Genomic DNA, 14,257 nt, shown 5'->3' with positions numbered 1-14,257 from the left:
TTCTCTGACAAGAACATTCCTATGTCTTACATTAACATTTACCAGGTACTGGGTACTGTTAGTTGAATCTGTTTTACTGTGCAGATAAGCCGAATTAGCTCAAATGCATTTCATTTATGGCCTTGCAGATGGAAATGGTGCAGAAGACCGTCGAATTTATCATGAACGCTTTCCCGATAGACCAATTCCAGCAGAAAGAACTTTTATAAGACTCCATGCCCGTCTGTGTGAGACTGGATCTGTCAATGCTCATGCTGAGCGCGTTGGTAGACCGAGGGTAATATTGACGCCACAACTAGAGGAAGCAATTCTGCAAGCAGTGGAAGCCGATCCGTCAACTAGCACGCGAAGATTATCGTTACAGTTTAACATCAGCCACGAAAGTGCTTGGAGGGTTTTGCACACAAATTTACTTTATCCATTCCACATTCAGCTGGTGTGCAGCAGATTTTCCTGCACGATTAGAGTTTTGCCAGTGGTTTCTTCAAAAAACTGCCCAGAATCCAAATTTTACGGCTAAAATTCTTTTCACAGATGAGGCCTATTTTTCACGGGAAGCCATCAGAAACTTCCACAATAACCATCTTTGGGACTTTGAAAATCCCCATGCCATTGGAGTTCTTCTTCGTCCGGCAACGCTGGTGATCGTAAAACATCAAAATATTATTTACTCCTTGAAAATGTTTAAAAGCAGAATTTTTTGCAAAGTTTAATAAGTAAAAAGGATATTCTGTTAATAATTATAGTGCAGTCTTTACCGGCTATTGAAGGCAAGTTCCATTTTTATGTTTTTACTTGTAAAACATTAAGTGCTTATTTGCATGTTTACTTTTTTTTTTTGGCGGTGTTCATGCATATTTGTAATAACAATTATCTGGGATTCCGATTTCCACTGCTTACTGTGCAGCGAAACTTTTGGTGATCGCCTTGCAACGTTGCCAGATTGTGCTCAATTTCCTTGCATTAGAGAGAGCTCAACATGGCTCCGGATGTATATGTGGATACATGCTGCGAGTGTAGCGACAATTTCATTGTTAATAACAAGCAGATTAAATGCAGCGGTTGTTCGGCTAAGTCTCACGTGCAATGCTCTGGTATTAAGGATTCATGGTTAAAAATTGTTGTTGATACACCAAACCTGCATTGGCTGTGCAAAAAATGTAATGAAAATGTTACAAAGGCTTTTAAGGGCAACGAAGTCGATACTCAAAATACTATTTTGGAAATGAAGGTTTCCTGTTTGCAGCAGGAGCTTGAGTTAACGAATAGATTATTAAAAAACTCTGAATATACCATTAATTTGCAGAAAACAATTTTAGATTCCCTTGAGAGTAATGAATATAATAGCTTGAAAACTAAATTATTACCTAATAATAGTAGCACTTCTAACAAACCACCTAACAACAAATATAGCGATATCGTTAAAGCAAATTCTTCTGTCTTAATTGTTAAAAGTAACAACGAGAATACCAAGCATGATGATGTTTTAAATGACATTACACATTCCGTTAATCCGGGTCAGATTAAAGCTTGCATAAACAATACAACGAAAATTCGTGGCGGAGTTGCAGTACACTGTCAAGACAATAGATCGCTGCAAACATTAAAAACTAGTTTAATTGCAAAAATGGGCAAAAAATATAATATTGATCAAGCTAAAAAATTTAATCCAAGATTAATCATAAAGGGAGTGCGTTTAGAAGGGTTAGATACACCGGACCAAATAATAGGCAACATAACGTCTTTAAATGATATCTCAGATTTAGCATCTGAAATCAAATATATTACCAAGTTAAAGCAACGCAATAACAAAATTGACCTTGTGATTGAAGTTTGCCCGGCACTTCGTAAGCGCCTTCTAGGAATAGGATCGGTTTTTGTGGGATGGAGCAAGTCAGTTGTGGAGGACTATCTGCGTGTTATTAAATGTTTTCGATGTTGTGCATATGGTCACACCGTAAAAGACTGTCGCGAACAAAAAGACACTTGTCCCAAATGCGGAAAAAATCATAAATTGAAAGAATGTATTTCTGAAGAAAAAATGTGTATTAATTGTGTTAAATTAGGTTCTCATAACAAACATAATGTAAAGTCTATCTCTACTAACCACTATAGCTTTGATAAAGATTGTCTTTCCTATCAGAAATATCTTTTAAAGCTTGGATCTCAAATTAATTACGAATAACTTTTTTTACTGGGATAAATAGCTATTTTTATAGTTTAATTTATATTTATAGTTTATAAGAAATGGCTAACAAACAATTAAATTCTTATTTAAATGTAGCCAATTTAAATATTAGATCTTTATTGCCAAGTTTTCCGGATTTTCTCAATTTTGTAAACAATAAATATGATATTTTGGGTATAAGTGAAACGTGGCTGAATGAAAATATATTAAGCAGTGCGGTTTCTATGCCAGGTTATAATTTTTTTAGAAAGGATAGATTAGACAGAGTTGGGGGTGGTGTTGGCATCTATGTCAGGTCAATGTTTCAGTGCGAAATTGTAAATATTAATGTTAATAATGTAAACTTTGAATTTATGCTCCTAAATGTTAAAATTGGTATTCACAATATTGCAATACTTATAATATACAGGCCCCCTAAATCGAAAGCGTTTGAAATTATAAATTTCCTGGAAGAAGTTGTTCCACATCTTTTAGTGACCTATGATTATTCAGTAATTCTCGGAGATCTAAATATTGATATGTTAAAACCTAATTCATTATATTCTATGCTTAACTCTTTTGGGTACGTACAATTAATAAATGAACCAACTCGTATAACAAATACTACTGCAACATGCTTAGATCCCATTTTTATCAATACTAAAGATATTTGTCATAAAAGTGGCACCGTTGTTTCAGGTTTAAGTGATCACAATCAAATACCTTTCTGCACTTTAAAATTAGTAGTTAAAAGACAAAAACAAAAATTTATAACCATCCGCAATTTTAAACATTTCAATGAGATATATTTTAGGATCGATTTATCACAGATTTACTGGGATAATATTTATTATCTTGAGGACATAAATAAAAAAGTTCAATATTTAGAACAAAATATTAATTATTTATTTAATATTCATGCACCCTACAGAACTATAAGAGTCAGTAAAAAGCCAGCTCCCTGGTTGACAGACACATTAAGACTTATTTTAAAGGAACGCGATAAGGCTTTGACTAAATACAAAAATCACAAGTGTTTAGAAAATTGGAGATATTACACGGAGTGTCGTAATTTTGCGTTGGCATCAATAAGACGAGAAAAAGCTGCATATCTTGCAAGCTTGGAGAGTGACAAAACTGGTAAAAAACTTTGGAAAGGTCTAGAAACTTTAAATATTAAAACAACCAAGAATAATAACGAGCTGCCGTTTAATATATCTGATCCAAATCAAATAAATGATTTTTTTGTAAGTGTTTTTAATAAATCTGATAAATGTGTAAACAAAATTAACTTCTACTCCAGTAATAAATTTACCGAGGATAATTTTCATTTTTCGTTAGTAGACCAAAGTACTGTCGAAAAAACTATAAAAAATATTAGGTCCAATGCCTCTGGTGTGGATAACATAACTCGACGTATGTTACACTTATGTCTCCCTGATATACTGGATCATGTCACTCATATTATAAATTGTTGTTTGGAGGTAGGATATTTTCCTACGGCCTGGCGTGAATCAGTGGTATGTCCGATTCCCAAATCCTCCAGTCCTGAAAGTATTGAAGATTTGCGTCCGATAAGTTTGCTTCCCGTAATCTCCAAAGTTCTCGAAAGAATAGTCTATATGCAGCTGTCATCATTTTTAATGTCAAATAATATCCTCCCTTCCCATCAATCTGGTTTTAGAAAACATCATAGTACAGCTAGTTCACTTCTAAACGTCACCGATAATATCATGCGAGCTCTTGACAAAAAGATTTCAGCCATTATGATAGCCCTTGATTTCTCGAAAGCATTTGATGTCATCGATCATGATTTGCTTGTAGCGAAACTGAAATATTATGGTTGTAGTGAGGTCGTTTTGTCCTTTTTTAAAACTTACTTATGGCGTAGAACCCAGAAAGTGAGGGTGAATAATGAATATTCTGCTTCGAAAAACATTATTTCTGGTGTCCCACAAGGGTCGATCCTAGGCCCATTATTATTTCTTATATATACTTCAGATTTACCCGGTCTAGTTGAAGATTCTGAAATACATCAGTATGCTGATGATACTCAATACATACATTATTTTGACTCTGCTAATTTTGATAACGTGGCTGATACTATTAACGCTGATCTGAACGTAATAAATCAATTTTCAAAAGAGCATAACCTTGTCATTAATCCTAATAAAACAAAAATGGTTTTGTTTTCAAACCGAGGATCACATAAAAATATAATGGAAACTGTTCACATTCAATTGGATAACGAAACTATTTTATTCTCTGATACTGTGAAGGTTCTGGGACTTACAATAGACAATTCTTTAAGGTTTAAGGAACATGTTAATACTCTTTTGCAGAGGTGTTATTTACGCATGCGTATGCTTTATACCAATAAACACATTTTAAATTTTAAAACTAGGAAAAAACTTGTAGTGGCTCTTGTTTTATCTATTCTAAATTACTGCCTTATAGTTTATTATCCTTGCTTAGACCAAATAAATCGTTACCGCCTGCAACGCGTGCAGAATACTTGCTGTAGATTTATTTTTAACCTCGGAAAGTTTGATCATGTATCAGACTCTATACTTCAGTTGAGGTGGTTAACGCTACCTTACCTATTCAAATTCTTCACTTCTACTTTTCTTTATCGATTATATGTTAGTCAAAGACCTGAATATCTTTTTGAAAAGTTAATACCAAGAAACCATGTTCACACTCGAAATATTAGATACAATATCTTGACCATGCCGCACCATTCCACGGCTCTATTCGAGCGATCTTTTACTTATAATGCCGTTAAGTTCTTTAATACTTATAAACCAATATTTAATACTTCGTTAAATGTGTATAGGAAATATTATAAACTTTTGTTTTTAAATCAATCCAAAATATAGTCTAGTGTTCTAGAAGATAAATACTTTATATATACTTGTTTCTTTTTTTGTTTTTTTTTTCTCGTTTTCTCCATTTAAACTGTGAATGTTAGGAAGGTTAAGAGTTAAAGAGTAGCTTTAAGCTAATCTTCGCCTTCTTGGCAATGTAGTATTAAGTAATATTGTAAGATTAATATTGCTTTTTTTTAATAAAGACATATTATTATTATTATTATTATTATTGGAGAAGTGGATTTCAACAGCAGTTTTCCGTGAATGTTTGCGCCAGAATTATCGGTGATCATCTTATCGAAATGAAATATTGCCAGATTTATTAGAAGACGTACCACTAGCAACAAGAAATACTATGTGGTTTATACACGACGGTGCACCTGCTCATTTTAGTCTTGTCGCTCGAAACTATCTAAATGATACTTTTGCTCAGCAATGGATAGGTCGGGGGGGGGGGACCTCAGCTATGGCCAGCACGATCTCCAGACCTGAATCCTCTGGACTATTTCTTTTGGGGATATCTGAAATCGCTTATTTATGCAACGCCAGTGGTGGATGAAAACGATTTGAGAAACCGGATTGTAAACTCTTCTAATGTCATACGCAATACACCAGGAATTTTCGAACGTGGTGCGCCAGTCGATGGGAAGAAGATTGCGTGCTTGTATTGACAGTCGTGGTTCTCATTTCGAGCATTTGATTTAATAAAATTTTGATGATATTTAAAACTAAAGTAAGTTTTTATTATTTTTCACAAAAATTAAAGCGATCGTATTTTTAATTGCTTAAATTTGTATGTACAAATATCTCGCACAAAAAAAATGGTGGCGTACACAAACAACAAATAAATTTTAAATAGGTATTATTGTTTTCGGTCAAGTATTCGTTTTGCAAAAAAATTTATTTAAGGTTTTTTTCTTAGTTGTTAAATAATAAACATGCTGGTAATTTGTCAGTTAATTTGAAAGCATTTAATTTTTTTTTATGGAGGCCCGAGACGTGCTGAGATATGATTTTTAATTATTTATTTCTAAACGAAACAAAAAATTCTATATTATACGCAAAAAATTTAAGAGACAAAAAAGTTTCATTTTTAGATGCTTTATTTAAAAGAAAAATCATACTTACAAAAAATGTACCGGGCGATATTTTTTTTACAAAAAAATCATCCGACTTAGCCCGTGGGCACGCCCCTGACTTTTCTAGGCCAGATGTGAGAACTCCAAAAGGTACCTTATAAAGTGACTAACAAAATGTAAAGATTTCAACAAATTCGGTAAATGCGTTTATGAGATATTAACAAAAAATTGATTTAAAAAAAAAAGTTTAACAGCCTGTATCTCGAAAACGAAGCGTTTCCGGACATATGTTTATATGAACTTTTTTACTTAAAATATGACAAGGAATCACCCCTTAAAATTAAAGTCATCACTCATGTTACACCCTGTATAATAGTGTTTTCAGGTAGTAAAACCCATTTTATTTGGCAGATTGGAAGAGATCTACACTAAAACAGGGATAAATGGAGGTTCCTAGATATGGTATTAAAACTTAAAGATGAAAATGATGACAATATTAACAAATAAGAAAAACAATATCAAACGGCAAAAAGATACGACCGAGATATCTTTCCAAAGGGGGAATATGTTGCCTTTTTAATTGTTATTCGCCAACCAGCTGCAAACTTACAAAATAGCAGAAGATAAGTTTCACTAAATAATAAGAAGTAAGAGAATTTCTGGATGAGGTTTAAGGATGAAGATAAGAAGAAGATGATGTTTTAATCCTTCAACACTGAAAAATGTAATTCACAAAAATGTAATTTTTTGGAATACACTTTTGTCCTATAAAACCAAACAAGACTATTCCGAAAGGGATAACTGCAAGTCACTCAAATTAATCAGTCAGCAATATAGAATTTCCAAGCGTTTTAAAAAGAGTGGTTTTCAAGAATTACTTTATTAATCACAATAAGTGTATAGTATATTACGAATTATTGTATATATATCTAAAAAAACAGACAAGGATTGTTCTATTGAGGCTTACACATTGTTCTTGGGTATTTTAGAGTCAAGATAACTTATAGATATTTTCGGTCTCTAATTTATAATTACAAAATGTCATTAACATAATGTTAAAAGTTAATTTTAACAATTTATTTTATTTTATGATTTTATGGAATCGAAGTTTATGGTTGTCAAACGAATAATACCTTTTTTCTCAAGTAAATAATTTTTGCCTGAACTTTCTCCCAAATCCCAACATGTGTTTTTACCTACTTTTTAAGAAATGCCTTTGTTACCAGTTTAGCTTAAGTGCACTTAAAAATCCATTTTTCTCCTCAAGTTCACTTAAGTGTTGGCCCCATGACACACGTGCATCCCACATTTTTACCCAACATTTCACCCCGAGTCCCACGAGAAAAAATCAGTATTCACTCCGTCGCCGCAAAAAGAAGTACCTACTCTCGCGCCCCCGAAACACAAGGTTTCTTTCACCAGTGAAGGAATTCACAAAGCTTAAAGTACCGAGAAAATAAGTTAGTCAAGAGCAAGTTGGCGCAAGCAATTCCTCTCTCTCTCACTCTCTTCCGTTTAAGTATTTGTCTAAAGTTCATATATGTACACCTAATTGTTACGATAAAGTAGTTTAAGTTATGTAAAAAGGTCTATAGTGAATAAGTGTGCGTAAAGGTGGAAAACTGAACTGAAAGTGAGTGCAACGTTGTGAGTGCAACAGTGGTTGTCAATAGCTGCACAAACCAAGGTGACGTTAGTGCTAATGCCGTTCCTGGTTCCTGCTAAGTTCCTGCTATTGGTCTTGTGATTCTGGAAGGCTGGTAACGTCAACTAATATTGTAAACCCTGGTAAATAACTAACTTCAACATTGTAAATCGTTCATTAGTCTATACCTGTTAATTATTACTAACCAAAAGGTACAATAAACCCTTATGTAATCGTAAATCACAACTGTGTAATTTATTGAACTGGACCTATGTCATCGAAGGGCTCGTCAATGCAGTAGCCGTTGCTCGAGCAGGTATAGGTAGGTTTTTTAAGAAACCCTAATCTATATTCATGGTCCTTCGAGCCGGATTTTCCCAAGTTGTGATTTTACGATTCATCTAAGCAAAAACAAAACATACTTCTTGTGTAAAAAGTATATAATTGGTTCCGACATATGTGTCGGTGGTCCTTCGAGTAAACAGTATTTTAGTTAATTACTTACTAACAAACCTTTTAGTTATTTGTCCCTTGTTATTTTGTTATTTTCACTTGTTACTTGTTATAATTGTTATTTGGAAATAAGTAGCAACTCACTTTTTACTTTTTCTTTTAAATTGTTTATTGGTAATTAGTTTATTTTCTCTTAACAATTATTGTTTAAATTTAAAGAAAATCTATTCCCAAAAAATAAGCATCTGGTTGTCTCGTAATTTTTTGTGTTTATTCTGTAAGCCTAAAACTAAAAAATAAAATGGCTGAAGGAATAGAAATATCAGTAGAAGCGTTGGTTAAAAATCGCGGATATTTAAAGGCTAAAGTAACACGAATTGTTAATTGGTTTTTAGAAAATAATGATAGTATACATGACTTTTTAGAAATTCAGGTACGTGAAAGTATGTTAACCCACGCTTTTAAAGATTTTGAAGAGGTAGAAAAACAAATTGTAGTTTTAGATATAAGTAAAGTAGACAAGGATGATGTAGAAGACAAATACTTGACGTGTGTTGCTAAAATGCAACGTAAAATTTTAGAACTTTCCCCGCAAGCGCCAACTCAAGTAAGACATATAGTTCCCCAACACTCTCATTCCCCAAATGTTAGTTTGCCTCAAATTAGCATACCTCCATTTAACGGAGACATCACTAAATGGAATGCCTTTTTTCAACTTTTCTCTACCCTTATTCTAGATAATCAATCTCTCTCTGATATTCAAAGATTAATTTATTTAAAATCTTATTTAAGAGATGAACCCCTAAATTTGGTCGATAATTTACAATTGACCACTGACAACCTCCAAATTGCCCTAAATACCCTTAGACAAAGATATGATAATCAATTATCAATTATTTTTGCCCATATTAAAAATTTAGTTGACATTCCTATCCTAAATAATGTATCCTCACACACACTTAGGGAATTTATAGTTTGCATAAAACAGAACTTTGATTCACTGAAAAATCAAAACATTCCAGTAGACCACTGGGATTTAATTTTAATTTATATTTTTTCTCAAAAATTAGACTTTGGCACAAGAAAGGCATATATATCCGAGAGAGGTTCTCAAATGCGCTCTTCCTCACATGTGGTCCCTAAGCTTGAAGAATTTCTAAGCTTTTTAGAAAAGCGTTGTTCGGTGTTAGAAGATCTCTCTGAAAGCCCTTCAATTAAAAATTATTCCCATGGACGTTCTTCTCAACACAACACTCCCTTTGTTAAAAAAATTTCACACTATGCTCATGGTGGGCAACGCCAAGGCAACCAAGTCATACCTCAAAACTCTCCTCAAAACTCTCGCTCACATTTTGTTGCAGGACAAAGGTGTCCCTTTTGTGAGCACCCTGATCACAAAATTTATACTTGTTTTAAATTTAAAGATCTTAGTTTAAAACAGAAACAGGATTTTGTTATTCATAATAATCTATGTTTTAATTGTCTCGGTTCAAGGCATCAAGTAAAAAACTGTACATCTCAGAGGTGCCAGATTTGTCATATGAAACACCATTCTCTTTTGCATCCAATGGATGATGCAGCACAGCCCTTGCAAAGCAGAAATTCACATTGGAGGCCAAATCCTCAAACCCAAAATGAACGATCTCAAAATTTTAACAGAAATTCGCTTCTCATAAATAGCTCCCATTCTCGGAATCAAGGTTCAAGCCAAAGCTCCTCTCAGACTCAAGAACCACAAATCCCAAGCACAAGCAATGAAATGAACTCGAATCGCCCTCACGCTAATAAACCTGTGACTTTGTCAGTTTTCGCCACTGAAGATAATGAAGTTTTATTAGGTACTTCATTGATTCAAATACCCGACAAGAATGGTCATTTTATTATTGCAAAGGCAATATTAGATCCCGGGAGTACTATATCAATAGTAACCCAATCGCTGGTTCAAAGACTTGATCTCTCTCCTAAGACGCAGCCAATACAAATCTCTGGGATTGGCGGCAAAATTAAGCACTCTAATCACGCAATTTCCCTGAGAATTCATTCCTGTCACAATCACGATTACTTCCTGAATGTTAACTGCTGTGTATTAGACAAAATCACAGAAAAATCCCCTCACTTTAAAGTCAACAAATTTATGTTGAACCTTCCCAAGAATACACCGCTTGCAGACCCCTACTTTGATACGCCTTCTACAATAGATTTATTGTTGGGAGCAGATGTATACTACCACATTCTTTCAGGCGAATACACCAAGGTTAACAAGGACTCTTTAACGTTGGTAGGTACTTACTTTGGCCACATTCTTTCAGGATTAATCCCCTCCCAAGCTCTCGTTCACAAAACCCCTTTGGCAAATTCTAAGAATTGCTTTTTAGTGAAATCATTAAATTCAGATTGCTCACTGGACTCATTAATTGAGAAATTTTGGTTACTAGAAGATGTCTCGCCCACTCACGAAAAACCCCTATCCCCTGAAGATTCTATGGTTGAACAGAATTTTCAAAATACCACGGTATTTAAAGATGGTCATTTTCAAGTCGACTTACCCCTTAAAAGGCCCCAAGAGTCACATCCGCTAGGAGAGTCATATTCATTAGCCAAGAAAAGGTTTCACCACTTAGAAAAGCGTTTTCAAAAATCTCCTGACCTTTTTCTTGAATACAAAAAATTTATCGGTGAATATATCTCACTCAATCATGCACGAATTATTCCCCTTTCCCTTAGAACTGAAAATCACAAAAATCGATACTTTCTGCCTCACCACTGTGTAATTCGTGAGGACAGTACAAGCACTAAACTTCGTGTAGTGTTTGACGGATCTATGAAAACGTCTTCTGGGCTATCACTCAATGACGTAATGCATAAAGGATATACAGTTCAACCTGAACTGTTTGATATTTTACTTAGGTTTCGAAGTTTTAAATTCGCTCTCACTTCTGATATCGAAAAAATGTATAGACAGGTGCGCGTTAACCCAAATCAAACTTACCTGCAAAATATTTTATGGCGCGACCATCCCTCTCAGCCAATGCAATGCATTGAATTACTCACCGTCACTTATGGCACGAACTGTGCCCCCTATTTGGCTACACGCACCCTGAATGAACTTGCCATTATTCATAAAGACGATTATCCTCTTGCGTCTCAAGCTATTTTATCTCAATGTTACGTGGACGATGTTCTCTGTGGGCAAGATACCTATGAAAATTTGGTAGAATTACATAGGCAGCTGTTGGAACTTTGCAAGATTGGAAATTTTCACTTACATAAATGGTGTTCAAATAGCAATTTATTTTTGTCCAAAACTTGTGATAATGGGTCCCAAGAAAGTTTCACCATAGAAACCGAGGGAATTTCAAATAAAGTCCTTGGTGTAGGCTGGAATCCCGACTCAGATGAGTTTTTTATCTCTTTACCTGACACTAGGTCCGAAAGCATAATTACTAAACGTATAGTTTTATCTAAAATTGCGCAAATGTACGACCCCTTAGGATTCATAGCTCCCATTGTTGTAAATGCTAAATTAATTATGCAAAACATTTGGAAAGAAAAAATTAATTGGGATGAACCCCTGAAAGAACCCATTTTAACCCAATGGACCACCTTTATTAAAGATCTTCCCCAACTAATGTGTTTAAAAATTCCACGTTTTTTCCTAGCTAATAATAATCCCAGTTCACTTCAAATTCATGGATTTTCAGATGCCAGCAGGAAGGCATATGGTGCGTGTGTGTATATAAGAGCCCTTTATCCTAACAAAAATGTCTCTTGTCAACTTATTACTGCCAAAAGTAGAGTAGCCCCGATAAGAGAAATTACAATTCCCCGCATGGAACTCTGTGGAGCACTTTTACTTTCCAATTTAGTCACTCGTGTGTGTTCCATATTAAAAGAAAGATTTTCAGTTGACAACATTAATCTTTGGACTGACTCTGAGATTGTACTTGCTTGGTTAAATGCCCACCCTTCTCGTTTCAATGTGTTTGTAGCAAACCGCATTTCTCAAATTCAGGTTTTATCCCAAGACTGCAAATGGCGTCATATTCCAACTGCGGATAATCCAGCTGATCATCTTTCTCGCGGATTTACCGCAGACCAGATTCTCACCTCTACGCTTTGGTGGAACGGCCCAAAGTTCTTACTGGACCCGAATTTAAATTTAAAAATGTATGAAAAGGGACCTTGCTCCACTGAAGAAGAAGCAGGAAAAGCAAAAACGGTCTTGCTTGTTAACTCCGAAGATTTCTGGATAACACTTTTTAATCGGTTTTCTAACTTCTCGCGATTGCAACGAACTATTGCATTTATACATAGATTTGTAAATAATTGTAAAGGTAATGGTAAAAAATTTTATGGTGCTTTAGCTGTAACTGAATTAAAGGCTGCAGAAATTTTTATAGTAAAGCAAGTTCAACACCAAACGTTTTCAAAGGAAATCAGTGAACTAAAGTCAGAAGAAAGAAAAATTTCAAACAAGCAAGTCCTTAGGTTAAACCCCTTTATCGATACCTCCAATCTCATAAGGGTTGGAGGCAGATTATCCCAAGCACCCATATCATTTGATCAAAAATTTCCAATTTTATTGCCCTCAAAAAACCATGTTGTTGGACTCTTGCTAAAAAAAGAACACATTAGGTTAGGACATGCTGGTCCTCAAACGATATTGTCAAATATTCGTCTTAAATACTGGCCGCTAAATGGATTAAGAGAAATAAAAAAGATCTCTACAAACTGTATACAATGCTATAAATTTAAGCTTAAAACAGGAGAACAAATTATGGCAGATCTCCCTAAATCCAGAGTTGTCCCTTCTAGACCGTTTTTAACAACAGGTGTCGATTTTGGAGGACCATTTATTATTAAATCGTCATCTCTTCGACGCGCCAAAATTGAAAAGGCGTATATCGCTTTATTTGTATGCATGGTCACTAAAGCTGTTCATTTGGAGCTAGTATCAAGTCTCTCTTCACAAGCATTTTTAGCATGCTTTAAACGTTTTATTTCAAGACGTGGATGCCCGGCAACAATTTTTAGTGACAATGGTACAAATTTCTCTGGTGCCAGCAATCAAATTAAAGAAGTTTATGACACGCTTAAGTCACAACAGACACAAGAGCAATTGACTGCATTTTTCTCATGCCATGAAATACAGTGGCAATTTATACCTCCTTTCTCTGCTCACTGGGGTGGTCTTTGGGAGGCAGCTATAAAAAGTACTAAACATCACTTACGAAGATTAATTGGAAACCAGAATTTAACCTTTGAAGATTTTTCCACTATTTTAGCACAAATTGAGGCTATTTTAAACTCCAGGCCACTTCTTCCCCTATCAGCTGATCCACTGGACTTAACTTGTCTTACCCCTGGACATTTTTTAGTTGGAAGTCCTCTCGTTTCGTACCCTGAGCCCAATGTCTCGTCAATTCCTGAAAACCGCTTAGATCGTTGGCAAAGGTTAAGTCAGATTCAACAATTCTTTTGGACTAGATGGACCAAAGAGTATCTCAACAATCTTCAGAATAGGCCTAAATGGATGTCCCCAGTCCCCAATATTGAAACAAATGACCTTGTTCTTCTTAAAGATGAGAACACCAAACCTCTTGATTGGCCGTTGGCCAGAGTAGTAGACACTTTACCTAATAAAGATGGTAAAATACGCTTGGTAAAAATTAGGACTAAAAATGGAATATTTACTAGAAATATAACCAAATTATGCCCGTTGCCCAAATCTGATAGTAACTTAGTTTAACCATAGTATTTCTTGATAAGTTTTGTCTATAAGTTATAATGTATAATGTTTGTTGAAGGCAAAGCCTTCAAAAGGGGGGAGTATGTTAAAAGTTAATTTTAACAATTTATTTTATTTTATGATTTTATGGAATCGAAGTTTATGGTTGTCAAACGAATAATACCTTTTTTCTCAAGTAAATAATTTTTGCCTGAACTTTCTCCCAAATCCCAACATGTGTTTTTACCTACTTTTTAAGAAATGCCTTTGTTACCAGTTTAGCTTAAGTGCACTTAAAAATCCATTTTTCTCCTC

At 34.5% G+C, this 14,257-nt stretch overlaps 1 protein-coding gene and 1 long non-coding RNA gene across 3 annotated transcripts in view; both read right to left on the bottom strand.

The window, feature by feature from the left end:
• LOC126741112 (tRNA dimethylallyltransferase) overlaps positions 1 to 14,257 on the bottom strand; it is a 114,808-nt gene that overhangs the window by 30,817 nt on the left and 69,734 nt on the right. The gene's annotated exons all lie outside the window — the stretch shown is intronic.
• On the bottom strand, positions 3,360 to 5,246 carry LOC126741141 (uncharacterized). The gene is made up of 2 exons (XR_007662123.1): positions 4,048 to 5,246; positions 3,360 to 3,996 (listed from the first exon to the last, which is right to left on the bottom strand). It is a non-coding gene; the product is annotated as an uncharacterized LOC126741141 (long non-coding RNA).

This window comes from Anthonomus grandis, chromosome 1, assembly GCF_022605725.1.
Source record: "Anthonomus grandis grandis chromosome 1, icAntGran1.3, whole genome shotgun sequence".
In the NCBI taxonomy this organism is placed as follows: domain Eukaryota; kingdom Metazoa; phylum Arthropoda; class Insecta; order Coleoptera; family Curculionidae; genus Anthonomus; species Anthonomus grandis.
The sequence above is the reverse complement of the archived record's forward strand: the minus strand, read 5'-3'. Positions and strand labels throughout refer to the sequence as shown.